At 39.0% G+C, this 23,089-nt stretch overlaps 1 protein-coding gene across 12 annotated transcripts in view; it reads right to left on the reverse strand.

Moving 5' to 3' along the window:
* Positions 1-14,865, reverse strand: part of HERC1 (HECT and RLD domain containing E3 ubiquitin protein ligase family member 1) — a 183,827-nt gene extending 168,962 nt beyond the window's left edge. For 8 of the 12 annotated variants that reach the window (XM_049104121.1, XM_049104125.1, XM_049104118.1 and 5 more), the window contains exon 1: positions 14,703-14,855. The gene's annotated coding sequence lies outside the window, so the exon portion shown is untranslated. Of the gene's footprint in view, positions 1-14,702 lie in introns of all 12 variants that reach the window. The other 4 variants (XM_049104126.1, XM_049104128.1, XM_049104124.1 and 1 more) reach the window with 2 other exon arrangements.
* Positions 14,866-23,089: the final 8,224 nt, after the last annotated feature.

The following is a 23,089-nucleotide window of genomic DNA, read 5'->3' on the forward strand; positions in this document are numbered from 1 at the left end:
CTCTGTAATGTAACCTTGAACGACTTATTTAATCTCCCTGTGCCTCTTTATGTACACCTGTACATAAAGTTGTAAACAACTATAAAAAACAGTGCCTGACTTATAGTAAATATTATATATGACTTAAGTCCTTTTCTAATACTACTTCTCTAACAGTATAATTCTTATAAGCTAAGATGAAACAAGCAACCAACATATGTCTCTTGCTTTTTTCTCACTGAAAAACGTCTTATTTACCTATCAAAATGTCTCCACCAACTGTAGCGAAGTCATACATACTCATCATCATCAGCCATTTTTCTTTATTCTTTGTTCAAATCCTCTAGGCCAACATTTCCCAAAATGTTTCCTTTAAGAAAATTTGTTTCACTGGTTCTTCAAGATGTTATGAGGCAGAAAAAAAGGTTCAGTGATGAGATAAATTTGCAAAAGGCTGTGTTAATATTAAACAGGTTTCTTTTACATATTAATATGAACTATTACATTCCAAAAGAGCATAATAAAGTGCACAATGTTCACCAAGTTTATTTGGTCCCAAAACACTTTTATCAAGGAGCCGCATTAGGAAATGCTGCTGCTCTAGTTCTTTATAACCTTTAATATAAAATATTCTATTATGTAAACTCAACATATTTAAAATCTAATTCAAACATACGGCCTGTTCCCAAATTCCTGCTGAGAAATCTGGCTCAAGAAACAGTAATTGCTGCCCTGCACAAATCACTTTTGAAATTTCTGAATATGAACATTGACCTCTAAAAAAAACAAACACCAATGGCCAGCTAGCTACACATGCTAAGTCACAAGATATTATCTCATGATGGCATGTTAACTTATTTATTGGCCAAACATCCTTTAAACAAAGTCTAATTATTCAATATTCCTAAGTAGCCTCTGAATTTTCAATAATAAGGACTTGCACTCTTCTCTTAAAGGAATCCCAACATTGAACCTTGTCAATCATCCCAGAACCAGTTCAGGCATAAATACAATGCCCTAAATATACAATCTACATTGTGGAAGAACTAGCCAAAAGAACATCGCTTAATATATGAAGAAGAAACAATACAATTTCATTATTTTGCAATCCCTGATGAATTAATAAATCTAAACAATGATCATCAATAGCTGCTAACATCCAGAGATAACAAGACCTTATGCACTTCCTGAAATACAAACCACTATCAAGTACTCCTACAATAAGAAAATATGACAAATTTATCAATTTACAGGAAATTCAGCAAACAGAATGACATGTTAAATGACATTACAGAAATGCAATCAGAAAAACGAAAATATGGGAAGCTTCTCAGAGCAAACAACTGAGTCTCTTTTAACAAAAAGCTTTAAGAAAGGAAAAAAAACATGGAGGAAGAGTCTAAAAGATTAAGTGATTTAAAAAGCGTGACAATTGTAACATGTGACTTTATTGTGGTCCCACTTCAAGCAAAAAAAAAAAAAACTATGTATGTGTATATATATATATATATATGTATAAAACAATCAGAGAAATATGAAACCTGATTATGTATTTGGTGTGATATTAAGAACTTGCTATAAATTTATTTTGGTATGATATGGTATTTTGTTTATTTTATGAAAAGAGAGAGACTCTTTTAGAAATCAAAACTGAAATATCTGAAATTACAAATTAAATATGTCTATGTCTAGGATTTGGTTCAAAAGAGTCCAGGGATTGGGGGTGGGGGTAGAAATAGAGAGGAAACAAGACTGCCTATAATTCTTGAAGCTCAATTATGAGTACATGGGAAGGAGCTCTTTATACTATTCTGTTTTATATTAACATCTTTAAAATACTTTGTAATAAAAAGTTGTTGTGTTTTTTTTTTAAATGCTGTCTGGGAATTAAATTACCTGCTTAGGACCGCAAGCAGTCTCTACTTATTCCCACAATAGATTAAGCCACAGTCAGGCATAATTGAATGTCAATTTACCATGATCAAATTATATTTATAAGGTAATATTAGAAATCATTTGACATGAATTTCACTAACACTCAACATGCTAAACTCTCTTATATAATTACTGTTATTTGCAAGCCTGTTTGTATCTAACCAATTTATGGCTTTCTATGAAAAAAATATAGTGTTTCAGTATACTTTTTTAGTTTTTACGTATTAAATAAAGCAACAATCACAAAAAACTTGCAGACAATATTGCAGAGTCATCACTATGTTTCTAGTCCTATGAGGCTATGGTACTTCTGGAATTTATCATTAGCAGACTTATTGCATAAGTGCTCCAGCTCACTGAGCTCCAGAAGAACTAGTTTTATCTCGTGTATGAACACCCTTTCCTGCCTTCCTACTCTGAAATAAAGAGCCAAACCAACAGATGGCAGACCAAGAGGGAGGGGGTGGTGATAAGGAGGTAGTTATAAGAGAGCACCAGGGAATAAGAAAATAACACTGAGAACTGAAAGAGAATTTAAGAATACAAAATATTCAGCAATTCCTTAGATTTTTGCAAAACAAAGTCACATTTTGTCAATCAGGAACTACTTTAAAGTGATTCAGGGATCCTGGGTGGTGCAGTGGTTTAGCGCCTGCCTTTGGCCCAGGGTGCGATCTTGGAGACCCGGGATCGAATCCCACATCGGGCTCCCAGTGCATGGAGCCTGCTTCTCCCTCTGCCTGTGTCTCTGCCTCTCTCTCTCTCTCTCTCTCTCTCTCTCTCTCTCTCTGACTATCATAAATAAAAAAAAAAAATTAAAGTAAAGTGATTCTGGGCAGCCCTGGTGGCTCAGCAGTTTAGCGCCGCCTTCAGCCCGGGGCGTGATCCTGGGGTCCCGGGATCGAGTCCCACATCAGGCTCCCTGCATGGCGCCTGCTTCTCCCTCTGCCTGTGTCTCTGTCTCTCTCTGTGTCTCTTATGAATAAATAAAATCTTAAAAAACAAAAAGTAAAGTGATTCTCTGAGTTTGCATCTGACTATATTCCTTTATACAGTGTACCTTTAAGAGTTTTGTAAGCCCCTCTTAATATCTCAGACCAATTTAAGTTAACCAAAACAATTTAAACTATTTCCAAAATAAATAAGGGAAAGAGGGGACCCTACTAAACTTTTATCAGCATTTCACTACTTCTATACATTCACATCAGCCTTTTTAGAAGCTACCAAAGTTTTTTTTTTTTACTTCCTAAAAGTAAAACACTCTACCTCTATCCTAATCTATAATACAATCAAAAAAAGCATCAATATTACTGCAGCCTAACAGCTAGGTTTTAATTAAAATACTAGTTTAAAAAACATTATAACAGGGATCCCTGGGTGGCGCTGCGGTTTGGCGCCCGCCTTTGGCCCAGGGCGCGATTCTGGAGACCCGGGATCGAATCCCACATCGGGCTCCCAGTGCATGGAGCCTGCTTCTCCCTCTGCCTGTGTCTCTGCCTCTCTCTCTCTCTCTCTCTGTGACTATCATAAATAAATAAAAATTAAAAAAAAAACATTATAACAGTGTTGCAATTAGAATTACAGGTTTTTTTTAGAATTAGTTTTAATCTAAATTGTATTTCTTAAAAATAGCTAGGCTTTCAATATAAAATTAAGAACATGCCAATTTCAACAGGCCATCTTTGCCCATTCATCATGCCAAGTTATCTCCTTTTTCCAGATTAAGTAATTTCTAATCACCTATTTAAGAGATCAAGTCCATAACACCATACAATGCAGAAGTTAACTCTCACAGTCTGGCAGTCTTCCGAAGAAATGGCAACACTTCCTTTATGAATAAAGAACCTAATAAAAGGTCTAGCAACTAGAGGTTATTCAAGGGCTCATTCCTCAAAGCCACCTCTCTCCTCTGTGGAAGCTTGTCAAATACCAGAATATCTGCCATATCCACAGAGTTGTTATGAAGATCAAATGAGAAAATTGTTACCAAAGTACTCTGCAACTAGAAGCCAATACACAGTACAAATATGTGTGTATACATATGTACAAACACAAATGTAAGTCATTATTATTTTACTACTTGATTGCACTCTAGACAATTTACAGAATAAACTTGCTCCTTAATATCATTAGGTTATCCTCTATTTCTAATACTATCTAGAAAACTAGAAAGATTATATTATCTATGTGTTAATACAATTGAAAAACAAAAGTATCTTTTATAGAAAGTATCACTAAATTTTCTTATACAACCAAGTATCCAATCATATATAATGAAATTTTGTCAATAATATGGTCATAGTTCCTGTTTTCTCACCATTGTTTATTCTTTTAAAAAGAAGGAACGAAGGAGAATGATAGACTTATGTAATTTAGTGAAGGGTATGGTATAGACAGATACACATATAAAGGAATACTACTAGGTAACACTTGAACATTTACTGTGCACTAGGCATTATTCTAAGTACTTTTACCTATTATTTAAACCATGGTTAAATCTGATTGAATTGTTAATTATTTGAACTACATTTAACTCACTTATTTCACAGATAAGGAAATTGAAGCACAGAGAGTTTAAGTAACTTGCCCAAGATCACATAGTTTAGTAGGTGGTGCGAGTGCGGATCAGAATTCTGTAACAAAGGGAGGAGTTGGCAGGTGGGGAAGGGTATGGAAATGGCAAGCCTCACTGCGATGATTTTGGCTGATCTAAAATCCTATCTCACTGGGACACCTAGGTGGCTCAGTCCACTGAGCATCACACTTTTTTATTTCCGCTCAGGTCATGATCTCAGGGTTAAGAAATGGAGCCCCGAGTCAGAGACTCTGTACTGGGCATGGAACTTATTTACGATTCTCTCTTACCTCTCCCTCTACCCTTCCCACTTGTGTTCATTCTCTCTAAAATAAATAAATAAAATAGTTTAATACCTTTAAAAAAATAGTTCTCCATTGGCATAAAACATTTAAAAGGTAGAATTATTTAATTTAGAGACAACTTTACTCCATGGTCAAGTTCCTAGAGCTGCGTTCCTGGCTCACTATGTACCAGGGACTTTTAGAAGTGCTGGAATGCATAAGACATAGAGATTCATGCTCTCATGGAGTTTACATTCTAGAGAGGAAGGCAAATAAACAAGTAGACAAGTGACTCATTAAATTTCAGGAAGCACAATTGCAAAAAAATGAAGCAAAAGAGACAAGGAGGGGATCCCTGGGTGGCTCAGCGATTTAGCGCCTGCCTTTGGCCCAGGTCGTGATCCTGGAGTCCCGGGATTGAATCCCACATCAGGATCCCTGCATGGAGCCTGCTTCTCTCTCTCTCTCTCTTTCTGTGTATCTCATGAATAAATAAATAAAATCTTTAAAAAAAAAAAAAGACAAGAAGAGTGGAGGGGAAATGATCACTATTTTCTATAGTATGATGACTGATAATCTCTCTAAAGAAGTAAACTCTGAGAACTCTTCTTTAAGCAAACTTTTCAATGATGGGAAGGAGGACGCAGTTCAAAGACCTGAGGAAAGAGCACTCTGAGATGAGCAAGAACAAATACTGAGCCCTGGGAACGTACCTGTCATGAACAAAGAATATAGGGAGCACAGTGTAGCACAGTGAACAGAGAGAGGTAGACAGGGATTAAACACAGCATGTAGTGCCTTATAAGCCAACACCAGGAATTTGGCTGTTACTTTATATTTTTTTTTATTTATTTATTCAGAGAGAGCGAAAGAGAGGCAGAGACACAGGCAGAGAGAGAAGCAGGCTCCATGCAGGGAGCCCGACATGGGACTCAATCCCTGGTCTCCAGGATCACACCCCAGGCTGCAGGCGGCGCTAAACCGCTGCGCCACCGGGGCTGCCCTGGCTGTTACTTTAATTGTAAAAGGAAGTTACTGTAAAGTATTAAATAGAGGAGTCACCTATCTGGCTGACAGTTAAAAAAATCATTCTAGCTACAAGTGGAGAATAGACTTTCAGAGATCTAGTGAGAAAACAGTTAAGAGACTGTAATTACCCAAGCAGGAAAAGATGGTAGCTTAGACCAAAGTAATATAAGGTAGAGATAAAGATAAATGATCAGATTGGAAATATATTCAAAAGACAGAGTCAAGAGGTTTTGCCTGATGGGCTTATTATATGGTATGAAGAAAAGAGAAAAATTACAACTGACACCTAGGCTTTTTGCCCCAGTAACTAGCTGAATGGTCCCCATTTACTAAAAGCTGATTCGGAGGAAATGATGAGGACAGGAATCACACCTTCTTTATTGCACAAATTTAGTTTGAGATGCTCATTAGACAGTCAATGAAATGTGGAATAAGATAAACTATAACACTGCATCTCAGGGAAGGGGTCTGGGCTGAAGATAAAAGTTTGGAAGTCAATCAGCATAGAAAGTTTTTAAAGCCACAGAAATGGATAAATGCAGACTGGAAAGAAGAAACTATTATTATTCTCATTTTTACAGATCAGGAAACTGAATTTAAGAGTTAAGATTTGTCCAACATCACTCTGCTAGCAAGTGACAGAGTTAGGGGAAAAAAAACAAAAACCAAAAAACAATAAAACAGATCTGACTACAATGTCCATGACCTTTCTCAACTGAAGTTCATCATCTAAACCAGAGACTGTGAAGCGAACACTGGAGTAAATATCTTCTCAATCCTCCAAAGAATAGTACATATCTAGTGCCATTCTAGATGCACTGGAAAGAACTTAATTCTTTACATACAGTGACTGTCCAAATGTCCTAGAGCATTTAGTTCTCTCACAGAACCCTAGCTGAGAAAAAAACTCTACTATACTATTATCCTATTATTATTATTATTATTATTATTATTATTATTATTCTACTCTTAGGAATCCTTTAAAATGAGAGATTGGTGAACAATATAAGTTACCTTCCTATGACTTTTCATGGGCTTCTCTTTGTAACCAGTAAAATCAAGTGTCATTTGAAGTTTTTATAGCAACAAAAAATCATTTTAAGATTTACACAAACCTCTGCTGGTTCCATTCACAATCAGCACTCAGCATCTTTTCTTGAGAACACCAGTTCATCAGAAAACTACTAGAATGTAAGCTCCTCTGGTGAAGAACTTTTGTTTTTTGTATAGACTTGTCAAATCAAATCACTCTGTTGTACACCTGAAACTAATGTAACACTGTGTGTCAACCATACTTAATAAAATGTTTTTAAAAAAACAATCTTTATCTTTTCACTAATGTGTCCCCAGCACTTGGAAGAGTATTCTTTCTGGGAAAGAACCTAAGTTTCCAGCTGGGCAACATTTGTTTCCTTGTAAGATGGGGATGTTTTTCATTTTGCCTTAGTATCTTGGTTCCACTAAAATCTGGTAAGATTATCCTAATCCAGAACTGTACACTCTCATTTCGTCTTCCTTAAGAGTAACCCTCTTTCTTATGGAAATATAAAAGAAAAGTTTCCAGATACAGCCATTATTGGTCAAATAACTACCATACCATGACTTCAACATGTACTGTGTCTACTATTCAAAATAACTAGCATACAATGTGAACCAAAACTACTATAACATATATACTCTGGAGAAAAGAACATTCTCTTTACAATTTCAGTTATCCTTTGTTAAACTCCAGAAGTATTTCAGAGCATGGGTATTATGAATCAATGCAATAACTCCTATTAAATGCAAAAGGTTTCAATGAACAATCCTGACTAGACCAGAAAATGCATTCCAACTGATTTCACCTGCACATAATAACCTGCATGTATCAGTGCAATATTAGTGGACAATGTATTTCATATTCAAGCTATCAGAACCTACCAATGACAGGTTAGTGCCCCTACACAATAGGTTAGGGTCATGGAAATGACTATAGAGCATTTTTAAAAGTCCGTCATCTCAAAAATAAATAAATAAAAGTCAGTCATCTCTTGCAAAAATAAAAATAAATATAAATACTATGACACGTTCCCTGTGAAGTTATGGGGAAAACAAGTGTTCTCATACAATATCAGTGGGAATGCAAATAAGTACAACACTTCTGTAATATCTAACACAACTACATACAGTAGCCCCCCCCCCTTATCCAGGAGATGCCCGAAACCGCAGATAGTATCATCTATTATACAGTGTTTTTTCCTCTACATACGTACCCACAATAAGGTTTAACTTGTAAATTAAGCAGAGTAAGAGATTAACAACAACAATAATAAAATAGGATAATTATAACAATACAACTGACCCCTGAACAATGCAGAGGTTAGGGGCATCAATACCTCATGCAGTTGTAAATCTACATATAACTTTTGACTCTCCAAAAATTCAACTACTAAAAGCCTACTGTTGACCAGAAGCTTTACCAATAATATGAAGTCAATTAATACATATTATGGATACTATATGCATTATATACTATATTCTTATAATAAAGTAAGCTCAAGTAAAGAAAATATTAAGAGAATCATAAGGGAGAGAAAATAGGTTTATAGTAGTGTGGACCTAGGCAGTTCAAACCTATGTTGTTCAAAGGTCAACTGCATACTGTAATAAAAGTTATGTGAGGGGTGCCTGGCTGGCTCAGTCAGTAGAGCACACAACTCTTGATCTCAAGGTCATGAGTTCAAGCCCCACTTTGGATGTAGAGCCTACTTTAAAAAAAAAAAAAAGGTATATAAATATGGTCTCTCAAAATATTTTATTGTATTGTACTCAATCTTATGATGTGAGATGATAAAATGCCTACATGATGAGATGAAGTAAGATGAATCACTTAGGCACTATGAGGTAGCATTAGGCTACTACTGACCTTTCTGGTGGATCATCTGCTTCTAGACCACTGTTCACCACCAATAAGTGGAACCATGGAAAGAGAAACTGTAGACATAAGAGGGACTACTAGATGCACTAAACTTTTAACCCAGCAATTCCACTTACAGAAATCTACCTTGAAGATACACCTCTAATAATACAAACATATCCATGCACAGGTCAATTACTGTAATAAATGTTTGTAATTACAAAATATAGGAAACTACCTAAATGTATACCCATAGAATGAGTATATTAGAATATACCCACAGAGTGGAGTGCTGTACAGCTGTAAAAAAGAATGAACAATATCTATTAAAAAGAATGAATAGAGGGACATCTGGGTGGCTCAGTGGTTAAGCGTCTGCCTTTGGCTCAGGGCATGATCCCACGATCCAGGATCGAGTCCCACATCAGGCTCCTTGCACGGGGCCTGCTTCTCCCTCTGCCTCTGTCTCTCTCCTGTGGATCTCTCACGAATAAATAAATAAAATCTTTTTTAAAAAAATAAAAATTAAAAATAAAAAGAATGAATGGATTTGGAGTGATTTCCAGGATATCCAGTGATTTCCAGTAAGTAAAAAAAGTAAAGTGCAAAAGAGTATCTATAACACGCTACTCTTCACATAAGAAAGGAAAAGGAAACAGTTGGGCAGTTCCTCAAAAAGCTAAACACAGAGTTCTCACACAACCCAGCAATTCCTGCCTAGGTATATATCCAAAGGAACTGAAAATATACATTCACACAAAAACTTGTACATGAATGTTCACAGCAATATTCACAATGACCAAAAAATGGAAAACCAAATGTCCATCAAATGAGGCATAGATGAATAAAATATGATATGCTCATATAATTATCACTCAGCCATGAAAAGGAATGGAGTACTGATATATGCTACACGGATGAACCTTGAAAAAATCATGCTAAGTGAAAGAAGCCAGGCACAAAAGTCAACATATTATATGATTCCATTTACATGAATGTCCAGAAGAGACAAACTCATATAAACAGGAAGCAAAATAGTGGTTAAAAGTGGCTAAGGAAGGTGGAATGGGAAATGACTGCTAATGGATACAGAGTTTCCTTTTGGAGTGGCGAATACATTCTTGAATTAGATCATGGTGATGGCTGCACAACTTTGTGAATATATGAAAAACCATTGAGTTGTACACTTTAAAACGGTAATTTTTGTGGTATGTGAATTGTATCTCAATTAAAATTGTATGAGAGGGATGCCTGGGTGGGTCAGTCAGTTAAGCATCTGCTTTCAGCTCAGGTCATAATCCCAGGGTCCTAGGATCAAGCTGCACATCAGACTCCCCACTCTGCAGAATCTGCTTCTGCCTCTGCCCCTCCCCCAGCTCATGCTTTTTCTCTTTCAAATAAATAAAATATTTAAAAATAAATAAATAAAATTGTATGAGAAAAAAAGAAAGGACCATAACAAAACATATACAATCTATTCATTTGTGTAAAAGGCATAATAGGATAAACAAAAAAACCTGAAGAGACTAGGGGCTAGGAAAACAGACTGGGGAAAGGGGGTGGAGGTGGGAATCAGGTAATAGGAATGAGTGACATTTCTCTGATTATATCTTTTTATATAGTAATGTTTACTAACAGTCATGTTTCAGAGACCTAGATAAATAATCAAAATCAACCAGGACTGAGGGGGTAACCCAAAATGGAATACAAAGAGTAAGAAAAGAACCAAACTGCATTACAGATGAATAACATAACTACACTAAAAGAGTGGAGAAGAACCTAAATAAAACTTCAGAAAATAATACTTTGACTAGATACTGTGAGAATAAAGACAAAAAACAAAAAACCTGTACTCTAATTAGCAAATACGTTTCTCATAAATGTAATGGGTTAGCAATCAGTAACTACTTGATGAGCATTATAAAAGTGAACAAGTGGGATATGATCTAGTATCTATATGACCTATTGTCTACAGATAAGGAGAGCCAGGTTTTTCTTATCAGAAAAAAAGTTACAAATAAGAAAGGAGTAGAGGTTAGAATGAACCTTGTGGTGTTGGACTAGATCAGAAGCTACCAATATGAGCTCATGGTTTTTAATATATATAGAATATAAATATAGAAATAAATGCATATGTGTGCACTCACTTGTTATGTGTGGGAGGATTAGTATATACACCTATATTTCCTAGCTCTGTCCTCTGAGGCCCTCTGAGGGCCTAGGGGCATTGACACCCCAGTGAGCACACCTAGCATCCAGATCTTGATTTAAATTGTATTCTCCAATAAAAAGAATCAGAGTTCCTTAGACAAGTTATTGATTCCAGGACTGGTTCAGAGAAATACACAACGTGAGTGAGAAATAGCCTATGGAAAAAAAAAAAAAAAAAGAAATAGCCTATGATGCCAGAATAAAAGGAAGTGCTTGAAAAAAAGTGAAAGCCAACCTGAAAAGGCTCTTAATGAATGGCCAAAGCTGAAACAATCTGAGCAATAAGAAAATACTATTGGGTTATAACATGTAGAATAAAACAAATACCCATGAAATTATAATTACATAAATAAATAACTGAATAAACAAATGAGAAAGAAATACCTCTTCCTAACAGAAGAATTACAGTAATATGTATTATAAAAAAAAAAAATCACCATTAGGTAAACACCACAGTAACTGCTGCAGACAGTATCTACCAACACATGCTAAAATCAGTATGAATAAGTTTTGAAGAGAAACAGTATATCTGCATAGTCTCAAAGTATCTCCTCCAAGATATGTATCAAAAGGTAGAATAGTAACTTTACAGTAGAAAACAGAGGCCACCTTAACAAAGTAATCAATGTTAAAATATCACTAGCAATAAGACATCTCAACACCACCACCCCTCTAAAATGATGCACTGAAGACACATCACTTCTGTGGTTTCCTTGCAAACATACATAACTTCAATCTAATCATGAGAAAAACATCAGACAAACCCAAAGTGAGAAAAATTCTACAAATTGACAGTACTCATCAAAAGTGTCAAGATCATGAAAGACAAGGAAAAACTGAGGAACTGTTACAGATTGGAGAAGAGGAAGATAGCTAAATGCAATGAATTAGGTTGTGGAACAAAAAAAACCATTAGGGGTAAAACCAGTGAAATTGCAAGAAAGTCTGTAGTTAGTTAATAGTATTATACCAAAGCTAATTTCCTAGTTTTTGTCATTGTGCTATAGTTAAGTAAATTGTCAACATCAGGAGATGGTATATGAAGAATATTTTATAGGGATTTTCTTTACTATATTTGCAAAATCTATGTAAGTCTAACATTACTTCAAAATAAACAGTTAAAAATAAATAAAATCCATCAATTGATCAACTTACCCAACTGTCATATTTCTTTGCTCAAGGATCTCACCTATAATTTAATATTCCGATTAATTTAGAGGGCCCATTAAATGACAGCAGAAAAAACTAAAATCATAGAAATCATATCTGGCATCTAAAAAGTAAATGAGCTACTTTATGTTCCCTTATACTTTTTTTTTTAGTCAAAAAAATTTGCTAGCTGTTGTGACTTTACTGGCTTTGCAAATTTCCTTTTAAGTGATGTGACCAATTTGTTGTTTTCAAGATCATGATAATCTGCTGTATATGGCCATTACAATGCATTTCATTTGTCTGTAAAGCCAAAATTTTATGTATATAAAAAATTATCTTTTGCAGGTTATAGTAATTTTTTTACTTTATTACACAGTTGTCCAACTATAAAATTTAGACTGTTTCACAAATCAATTTGATTTTAGCCTAACAAAATTCTCTCCATATCCCAAACCACAAAGTCTTTATTATTGTTATTGTACTGAAAATCTGAATTTTAAAAGATCAACTGTTCAATGTATCTTTTTTTTTTTTTTAAGAAGGAGTAATTTCATCTTTTTTGGGAAAAAAATGCTTGGGAAATTAGAATTCAATTGCTATTTATTATTTACATCCTCTACTAACCAATCCAGCCCAATCAACAACACAGTCTTTGAAACTCCTTTAATCAAACAGGATTTGCAGAAGATGTTTACATTAATAGACTAAGTAACCCAAACGTTTACATTTGCTGTCCCCTCCATGCACCACCAGGATGCCTGCATTGGGAGTGGGATACATGACCAGCAAATGAATGGTAAGTGTCACATGTAAACAGCATGACTAGGAATTTAAGAAGTAAAGTGATTAGAAAACCGTAGGGAAAGCAAAATTCATAAAAGTTCAGAATTACAAAATGCCTTAATAGGCCATTTAACCCATTCCAATGACAACCTCAGACAAATGACAAAAAGATTTTTAAAAGATGACAAATGACACTATCCTATTTTTTAAAGTTGCCAGATTTCCAACCTCCCTGGTTGTTTCATCCTGCCATATAATCCTGTCATATAATTTGGGAGAAATATTATAAGACTATGCTTTGTCCAACCTAATGCTTTCTTTTCTCAAATAATACATTTTAACTCACTTCCAAGATATACTCAACTACAGGTGCATTACATGTGTGTGTACATACATCCAGACCTAGAACACTCAGTTTTGCTTATAAAAACTCACACCACAGAAACCTATATAATCAAAGGTACATATCCATCCCACCTCAATCACAAAGGCATTATAACAAACAGAATCACATAACGATTTTGGCCTAAAAATAACCAACTGAAATCAATGTTATAAAATCTTGAGGTTTCTTCCCACTGTGAATAATCATAGTTTGATTTCCACAAATACCGCTCCTTTTCAGCGCCCACCACGGGGTGGAAAAAGCACGTATGTACTAGATCCAAGGAGATGATACTCTTTTAACTCTTGATTTTTAAAACCATTTAAACAATCATCTCGGCAGAGCCAATGAAAGAGACTGTAATGACAGAGTAGAGCCAGTGATCATGAACAAGCAACCAGTTTTAATCAAGCGGGGCAAAGGGACAAATCATCTTGAAACACAGAGGATGGGGAAGTCCCAAGTAATGATGAGCCAAGTACTAGCTGGAAAGAAAAAAAAAAAAAAAAAAGTCAGGTGTCTGGTAGGTAGGTGTCTGGTAGGAAGCAACACCAAAATGGTAACCATGAAATGCTATCTCTGGAAATGGAATTACAAGGGCAAGTTAGTCCCAATCTGGTGTAACTGCAATTCTGACTACCCGTATCTCCTCCAGTACTGTAGACATTATTCCAAAATCAAGCAAGCTCTGTCTCTGCTCACAGCTCTCTGGGTTGGACAGCATGGCTTTTTATATAACCTCCTGGGCAAGGTGGTACCAACCAGTTCCGGCGCTCCTGTCTCCCAAGCACCTACCCCCATCACAGAAAAGGCTTCACCAGGTTCCCCGGGACAGCTCTTGTCATCATCATCCTCATCCTACCCACAGACTGAACAATGCGGCTCGTCTATCCTCCTGGAAGCACAGGCTTTTATAAACTGTTATGTTACAGAGGTGGGAGATTAGGAGAAAGATTTACTAGGGGATGAGCTGCCCCCCCCAAAAAAAGCAGAGGAAAGGAGGAAGACACGTCGTCCCAACCTCCACCCCTCAAAAGGCTGGGGTGGGGGGGAGGGGGACCCCGGCGTCGCGGCTCTCCCTAAAGAGAGTCAGGCCGCTGCCCCCCCCCCGCCCTAGCCCCGGCCTGCGGAGGGGCCCTCGGCGGATAAAGGGGTGGGGGAGAAGGTCGGAGGCCCGACCCCCGCGGGTCGAGGGGCAAGTACAGCGAGAGCCGCCGGAGGGGCGGGTCCCCCTGCCCCTTGGGGAGAGCGGCTCTGCTCCTAAGGCGGCTCTGCAAGCGCCCGGGCGGCAGGCCCCTGAGGCCGGGGGCCCCGCACGACGCCGGGAGGGGTCCCTGAGGCCTCCGCCCGCCGCCCACCCGGGACCCCGGCGCCCCCCGCTCGGCCGCGGCCCGGGAACGGCCCCGGCCGGCCTTGCGCGACCCGCGGGGCACACGCACAGGTGTGGCCAGGAGGGGGAAGAAGAAGCGTTACCGTACGCGGCTCCGGAGCTGGCAGGGGTGGGGCGCGGCTCCGGCGACCCGAGCCCGGCTCGGCAGCGGCTGCGGCGGCCGCGTCCTTTATTTTTGCTGCAGCAGCGGCGACTTGTCAAAGGGAAAGACGTAAGAGGCGGCGGCGGCGGCGGCGGCAGGCAGATCTCGCAGGATTTGGGAGGAACTCTCGCGCAGTCTTGCCCGCTCGCCCCGCCCCCTCCGCCCCCTCCCCCCGCCCCCTCCTCCTCCCCAGGTCCTGCGCGGGAGGCAGGAGCTGGGGGAGGAGCGTGGAGCGGAGTAGCGGGAGGAGGGCAAAAGCGAAGGAGATTTGATAGGGGGGGCGGGGGGCGGGGGAGGTGTTGACTTAGGTTCTGGGCCACGCTGTCCTCGCCTTGCAGCCCCTGCGGAGTACAACAGCGCAGTCCGCCCGCTGGGGCAGGACTCCGCTTATGAGGCACAATTGGAGACGTTTCACAAAGGGGGGTGAGGGGTTACGGGCCGGGCCGACCGGGGCTCCCGGTGTTCCTCGTAGGGGGCGAGGAGACCCCACCGCCCGCAGTCCTCATGATGCGGAACCGAGCGACGCGTGGAGAAGCAGGCAGCGGGGCGGGGCGGCCACACCCCTTTATCTCGGCCGCGCGGCGGGGCTCTGCGCTCCTATCTCGCTGCGCACCCGGCCCCAGCCCCTGGCAGGTGCAGCTCAAGCATATGAAAGCGTTTCACTCGAGACACACCTCTATCTCATTCATGCCCTTGCGCTGTAGGATTGCTAGAACCCTGCAGATCTGGGGCCTGCCCCCCCCCCACCCCATCCCTCGGGAACACCAAGGTAAATTGTCCTCTGGGTGACTTACATCCTACCTCCACCGAGCCCCGGACAGGCTTGGTCACCGCTGTCCACCCAGCACCTAACACCAGTCCAGGAGCTCATTCAATTATTGAAAGAATACACCTGTCTCCTCCCTCCTCTATCTCTTCTTACTTCTGGACTCCTACATTTCTAGCCATCTTCCTGGGTGTCCATCGTTAAATGTATGCTACTGAGTTACTGTGTGGCTGAGTGAGGTTCTGGAGCCAATCTCTGCCCTCCACAAGCTCACAGTCTAATTAGGGACATAAGAGGAGTACCCAACACACAAGCCGTGTGTGTGTCACTCATGTAAAAAAAAAAAAAAAAAAAAAAAAGGATTTTTTTTTTTACTTGTTATTCATTTAATGATACTCTTGTACATCATGAGAAATACATAATTGGAGAAAGATCAAAGATAAAAATACAAAGGTGAGGTGCATTCAGCCATTTAAGCCATAAAAGTCAACAACATGTGGCTCAAGAGCCCCGAAGACAGAGAATTTATGAGTTTTTACAAGAGCCGCGAGGAACTCCACACTGACTGCATAGCAGTTTGTAGAGCATTCCTGAAATGTGTGCATGTTTGGATGCCCTTGAGGACTGAAAATTTTAACACACTTAAATATCTGAAAATTTGGAATCAAAACATAAATGGAAAAAAGAAGAAGGGCCATGGATGTAACAAGAGGGAGTGCTTCCCAGGGGTTAAATTGGATATATATGACGCAATTCAGCCCAAGCCCACTATCAGACATAGGTGGGAATTCTGATGTTCCACTTACCTGGTGTATGACCTGGGGCAAGATACTTGACCTTCCTCAACCTCTGTCTTTATCTGTCAACCTATAATGTTCTTATTATCACAGGGTTCCTGTGAGGAGTAAAATATATGTAAAGCTCCTGGCATGCACTAATTATTCATTAAATGGTAAGCCTCACTATCTAGCTTTTAAGTTTCTACACATAAGCTGCATTATCTGTTTCTAGTAAGCTAGTTGTGAGGAAGTGGGTACAGGTGGAGTTATGTCATTGGTGCTAGTGCTTTATGGTCTGGATAGTGCCTGTGAAGCTGAGACAAGGCCAACAAGTTCCCTTGTCATTCTTATTTTAACTTGCTGCTGATGTAGGCATCTGTGCCACTCAAGCATCCCATGACATTCCATTTATCTTGGATTTGTAAAACTACTGCTTCTACCCACTTTTTTTTTTTTCAACAAAAAGACTCTGCTTATTTTAAAGGCCATTTAAGAGAATCCTTTCTTTCCCTTTCTTTAGCTTCCACCCTCAGAGCCATGTGCAAAGGAGAATTGAACAGTTGGACGATTGAGTTCAATTGCACACAATTACTAAATACAGTTATGTCAGCAAATAAGCCCTGACTTTGCACCCTCGCCTTGACCATTCTTTTCTAACACTATTCTAAACAGTCTTTTTCTAAACACTCTTTAATATTTTTTTAAGATTGTATTTATTTTAGAGAGAGAGGGAAAGAGAGCACATGTGCATGAGTGAGGAGATGGAGACAGAGGGAAAGAATCTCAAGTAGACTCCATGCTGAGTGTGGAGACAGACAAGGGGTTAGATCTCACAACCCTGAGATAGTGACTGAGATAGTGACCTGAGCCAAAACCCAGAGTGGGAGGCTTAATGACTGAACCACCCAGGTGCCCCAACACTCTTTAGTATTTAAATCAACATCTACTGAAGTCTTATTGTCAGTATCATTCTCCCAACTCTACCAGTTCATTTTATCTAGATTTTCCCTAGAGAAAAATGTTGAAGTTGGAGGGGGTGATAGAAGGAACTCCAAGTCAAGGCCTCAGCATGGCTGGCCCTTGCCCTGAAAGTCCTCTGAGCACTGTGGCCACAGTGTGGCCACACCAATTAGCTACAACTTTCCCCACACATACACATCACCCCCTTCTCATGCCACATATTCCACAATCCCAGGCAGAGGAACTGGAGAATCAACAGAAGAATATATATTTTTCAAGGATGCCTGGGTGGCTCAGCAGTTAAGCATCTGCGTTTGGCTCAGGGCATGATCCTGGAGTCCCAGGATGGAGTCGCACATCAGGCTCCCTGCATGGAGCCTGCTTCTCCCTCTGCCTGTGTTTATGCCTTTCTCTCTCTGTGTGTCTCTCATGAATAAATAAATAAATTCTTTTAAAAAATAAAAGGAATGTATATTTTTCATCTTTCAACTGCATATAGGAAATATGTGGCTCCAAAATAAAAAGTAGTGATGGACTAAGGGCCCATAGAGGGTCCCACAGAACCAGCTGAGAGAGTCCCTGCCTGTGTGCAGGATAGAAATCAAATGTGAATCAGCAGGAGGTAAAAGCAGAGTTTATTGAAGGTATAGAGGGCAGGTACAGATAGTGTCTGGGAGACTCAAGAGGGAAAGAATATTATCTTTGTTCAGGACCTGGGGTTTTTATTGAAGATTGTAGTCTGGTGTACATGTGTCCAAGAACCCATTAGAACAAAGGCAAGGGCCCAGGTGTTATTCCTTGGAGCCAGGGGGTCTCGGCATTAAGATGTCTAGCACCACTGGTCTAGAGTGTGCAGATGAATGCTTCTTCTGGTCATTCTCTCTCTCTCTTTTTTTTTCTAAGATTTTATTTATTTATTCGTGAGAGACACAAAGCGAGAGAGAGAGAGAGGCAGAGACACAGGCAGAGGGAGAAGCAGGCTCCCCACAAGGAGCCCAATGCAGAACTCGATCCCAGACCCCGGGATCACGCCCTGAGCCAAAAGCAGACGTTCAACCACTGAGCCACCCAGGTGTCCCTCTTATGGTCATTCTCACCTGGCCCTTCCTTAGATATAATCTATTCTAAAGAAATCATTAACTCCTTGTCCCTTACAAGGGACATAATGCTTGCATTATGAAGTGTAAAGTCGGGGTGCAGGTCCTAGTAAGAATAGAAGCAGGAGGGACACCCAGCTGGCTCAATCGGTGAAGCATGTGACTCTTGATCTTGGGGTTCTGAGTTCAAGCACCAAGTCTGGTATGGAGCCAACTTAAAAATAAAAAAGTTTAAATATACGTGTAAAAGAGTGGAAGCAGGAAAAGGAGCAAAACACAGATTTTTATGGAATACTTCAGGCTTCCTATCTCAGTAGGGCTAAGTCAGAAGTGAAAACACCCAAGAGAGGAGTACAGTGTGGAGGCAGAAAACTAAGAGGACTCAACAAATAAGTTTGTTTTGCTTTTGCCACATGGCTCAGAAAACAACAGTTCCAGTGTTGAGAAAAGCACTCTAAAGATCCAGTCATGAGTCCTGGTGTCTCCTGAAAGTGCAGCCTATTTGCCCTTAGATCATACAGCCTTTCTGAACCTCTTCTCAGATCTGTAAATAGGGTTGATAATGAGATTCCTGCCTGTCTCAGAATATCATAGAGTCAAATAACATAAGAAAGTGCTTTATAAGTCTAAATTTCCATAAAAATGTGAGGCTTTGTTATCATTCATTCTTTTAACAGTTCAGGCACTTTTGCAAGGCATCAAATATATTATTGTTTAAAACAATATATTTGTTTTATATATATATTTTATATATAATATATATTTTTGTTTTATATATAAATATATATAAATTTATATATATAAATATATATATAACAAATATATTGTTTATATTAAGTTGAAGGAGCTTTAATACCTTCCCTCAAAGAGCTTCTAGTCTAATAGGAGGTAGTAGGAAGAAAATAGATCATTATAATACGATGTTAGAAGAATGCCAGTGACAAGAGTATGGGCAGGGGGAGGACTGAGCAAGAGAAAGGCAAAGAGCTGAAACATTCTTGGAGAAGGTTTGGAAGGACAGCACACATAATGAAGAGCCAGCACAGTTCATGAAGAATGATTTATAAATCAACTCCAAAGTAACTTCGACAAGGTCTGTGTTGTGGCTTGCGAATTCTGCTTTGTTCTAATAAAACTCACATCTCTTAAACCATTAGAAAACAGTCTTTGATGTGAATTCATTATATACACCCATTAACTTGGAAGAAAAATGGAATTAATGGAGGAAAAAAATCAGTGGTATCTGAATTAGAAACATTTTGTTCTTGTGTTTAAATACTATTAAAAAAGAATGCATTCTACTTCACATACTTAGTCCCCAATTGTTCCTTTCAGCCAGTCTTTCTGATCTGGGTAATATTGCAGATGGGAGGCCAAGAGGCATTTCCAAACTGTGGTAATAATGTCTTTATTATTCTCCACTTCTTTACAAAAAGACTTTGAGATGATTATTAGCACTTTATTCTCAATCATGTTACCCTGCAAAGAAACTCTGAAAGAGTATATATGTCATTCAATCATTTCTCACATTTATTAATGCCTACTTTATATAAGACATGTTAGAACTGTAGGCTGGACAAAGTAGGTCCATGCCTTCTAGGGTTCTGAAAATGAAAGGTGGAAATAAATATCCATAAAAAGATAGCTAAATAACTACCATAACGTGGATTCTATTCCTGTATATTTTTTATTGTTTGAATGAGCAAAATTGTAAAGTTGAGTGCCCAATTCTGAAACTTGTTTACTCTATTGTTCCTCCAAAGAAGCAGGTTACATAGGAAGGGCAAGATGTTTATTGTAACTTGATATTTATAGATGTGTGATAGGTATTTTAATAGGTCGTCTGGAATACATCATCCTTTAAACAGAGTGTAACCATTATAATTTTCTCTGAGTACAGGTAAGATCAAAATCAGCCAAACCCCAAAACCAATTAAATTTATTCTAGAAGACAAAAACCTGCACAAAATAACAGACATCAGTAAAAAGCAGTATGATGCAAACTAAAAGAAAGTACAAAAAAAATATTCTCAGAACTCAGAAAAGAGAATATAGATTTGGGGACAGAGAGAACTTCACCCAGGTGATAGAATTTGAGAGGGGAGTTGACAGCTAAATATAAAAAAGTCACGTATCCTGATAATAATGTATTTTCTTTTTTAAATAGATTTTATTTATTTATTCATGAGACACACACACACATACACACACACACAGAGGCAGAGACACAGGTAGAGGGAGAAGCAGGCTCCATGCAGGAAGCCCAATGTGGGACTTGATTCTGGAACTCCAGGATCGTGCCCTTAGGAAGGCAGACGCTTAACCACTGAGCTACCCAGGTGTCCCTGTATTTTCAAAACACCAACCTCCAAGCTACAAAAGTTGCCTAGAATTTTTAAATGTATCTTTATATGAAAACACACTCATTACCTCTTTTCTCCCTAATGCTAACAAATAATTGATTTGCCAAAGAGGTTTGAAGGGAAGCTGAGATACTAAAAACAGAACCATGAGATTGGCAGGTGATCCTTTGGGAAATGGAGTCCCTTCTTGCTGAATGCAAGCCTTATAGGGTTCCCACTTGAAATTCATATACTAAATGAAATATCACATATACCAGGACAACCCACCATCTAAGCATCAGTCACAACTTCCCCCACCAGTTCATTAAGCTTACAAAGCAATAACCAACCATTTTTAGATAAATTCTTTTTACAACAGTTTGTTAGTGTTACCTAATCAAAACACAACTGCCTGGGGCAGACACAGATGTACATTTTCTCACTCAGCAGCAGGAAATGGAATTTTGGTGCTGGGGAAAGTGAAGCTACAGGAAGAGTGCCTACAATGAGGAGAAGGGAGAGGAGAAGGGAACTAGCATTTATACCATGCTATCCATGCCAGACATTGTGGTAGTATGGTGGGAATAAGATGAACAAGGCAAATCTTTGTTCTGGAAAGAAAATAGTAGAGAGGGTGTATATATAAATAATTATAATGCAAGTTAGGAAGTTCTGAGTACAATAAGGTAACTTTTCTCTCCTTTTAAAGGATTGAGGGGCTTCCAGGAGAGATAGGTTAATTCCTGCAGGTTGAATCAGAGATAGTGCATGAGAAATGAGGCCTTAAAGACCAGTGGTTAGTTTTGGACATGTGAGACAATGGAACATTCTAGGCACAAAGAACAGCACAAGCAAAAGTGTGCTCAGGATCAGCAGGCAGTCCAGTCTTGTTGTAGTGATATGAAACATGTGCTATCCAGAGTTGTTGGTTGCAAGGGACAGAAACCCAACATGATCTTGCTTGGGCGAAAATGAAAAAGAATTAGCTCAAGGATCCGAAAAAGAGTGAACAGTGAAACCAAAGGTGGGAGGTTGGGAGAGCAATGAACCAAGGCTGCAGGAAATTTCAGAACCAAAAACTTCAGCATCACCAGAACTCTCTTGCTCTTTCCTTGCTTCCCTTGATGTATTGACTTCAGTTTCTCTCTAAACTGGTTTTTCTTTTTTAAGTTTATTTTATTTATATATGTATTTTAATAACCTTTACACACAATATGGGACTTGAACTCACAACCCTGAGAGCAAGAGGCACATGCTCTTCAAACTAAGCCAGCCATGTGCCCCCAAACTGGCTTTCTTCATATATCTGGAAATACGGCACTCCCAAATTTTGCATCTGACTATTTCTACCACTAGAAAGGGACTAACGTTTTTAATTTGAATTTGAGAAATCCCAGAAGGTAAAAAGTGCTCATTCCTAGAACAATCCCAGGGCTCAAGAGAAAGGGAAGGGCACATGGTAGATGTACACTACAGTACCCACTAACCATCTGAGAAAAAGTGAGAGATGGGTCTGGAAAGGCAGAATTGTAAGGCTGTACTCTTAGAGTTGGTAAGAATTGAATTTGGCATCTGTAAAGGGAGCTTTTTAACCAGGGGGTGTGGGAGAGTGGTGGGGATGTGTTGGCCCAAAATTATGATGAATATTCGCTGGACTATGAGGTTAAAATGGGTTGAAAATTTTGTTACTGTTCAAACTGATGAATATTTTGTCATTTCAGTCAAGATGTGAAACAGAGTGGATCTCTCACATTGACTTTAAGGACAATGAGACCTGGGATCCTTCTTCAGCCTTCTAGCTGGTTGACTTTAGGTGGATATCTTAACTAATGGAGCCTCAGTTTCCCCCACTGAAAAGTAATAGTAATCATGACAGCTAGTGTCTGTTGAATCTAGATATTCTAAGGACTTTTCAAACATTATTTCATTTAAACTTTAAAACAACCTGATAGAGCTCTATAAATCTGAGATAATAATTCCTGTTCACTCAGTTGTTATAAACATTAAAGAAACCATGTAAGAGGGCAGCCAGGTGGCTCAGTGGTTTAGCGCCGCCTTCAGTCCAGGGTGAGATCTTGGAGACCGGGAATCGAGTCCCGTGTTTGGCTCCTTGCATGGAGCCTGCTTCTCCCTCTGCCTGTGTCTATGTGTGTGTGTGTGTGTTTGTGTGTGTGTGTGTGTGTGTCTCATGAGTAAATAAATAAAATATTTTTAAAAAAGAAAGAAGAAAGAAAGAAAGAAAGAAAGAAAGAAAGAAAGAAGGAAGGAAGGAAGGAAGGAAGGAAGGAAGGAAGGAAGGAAGGAAGGAAAGAAGGAAGGAAGGAAGGAAGGAAGGAAGGAAGGAGGAAGGAAGGAAGGAAGGAAGGAAGGAAAGAAAGAAAGAA

Source organism: Canis lupus, chromosome 30 (genome assembly GCF_003254725.2).
Source record: "Canis lupus dingo isolate Sandy chromosome 30, ASM325472v2, whole genome shotgun sequence".
Lineage (NCBI taxonomy): Eukaryota > Metazoa > Chordata > Mammalia > Carnivora > Canidae > Canis > Canis lupus.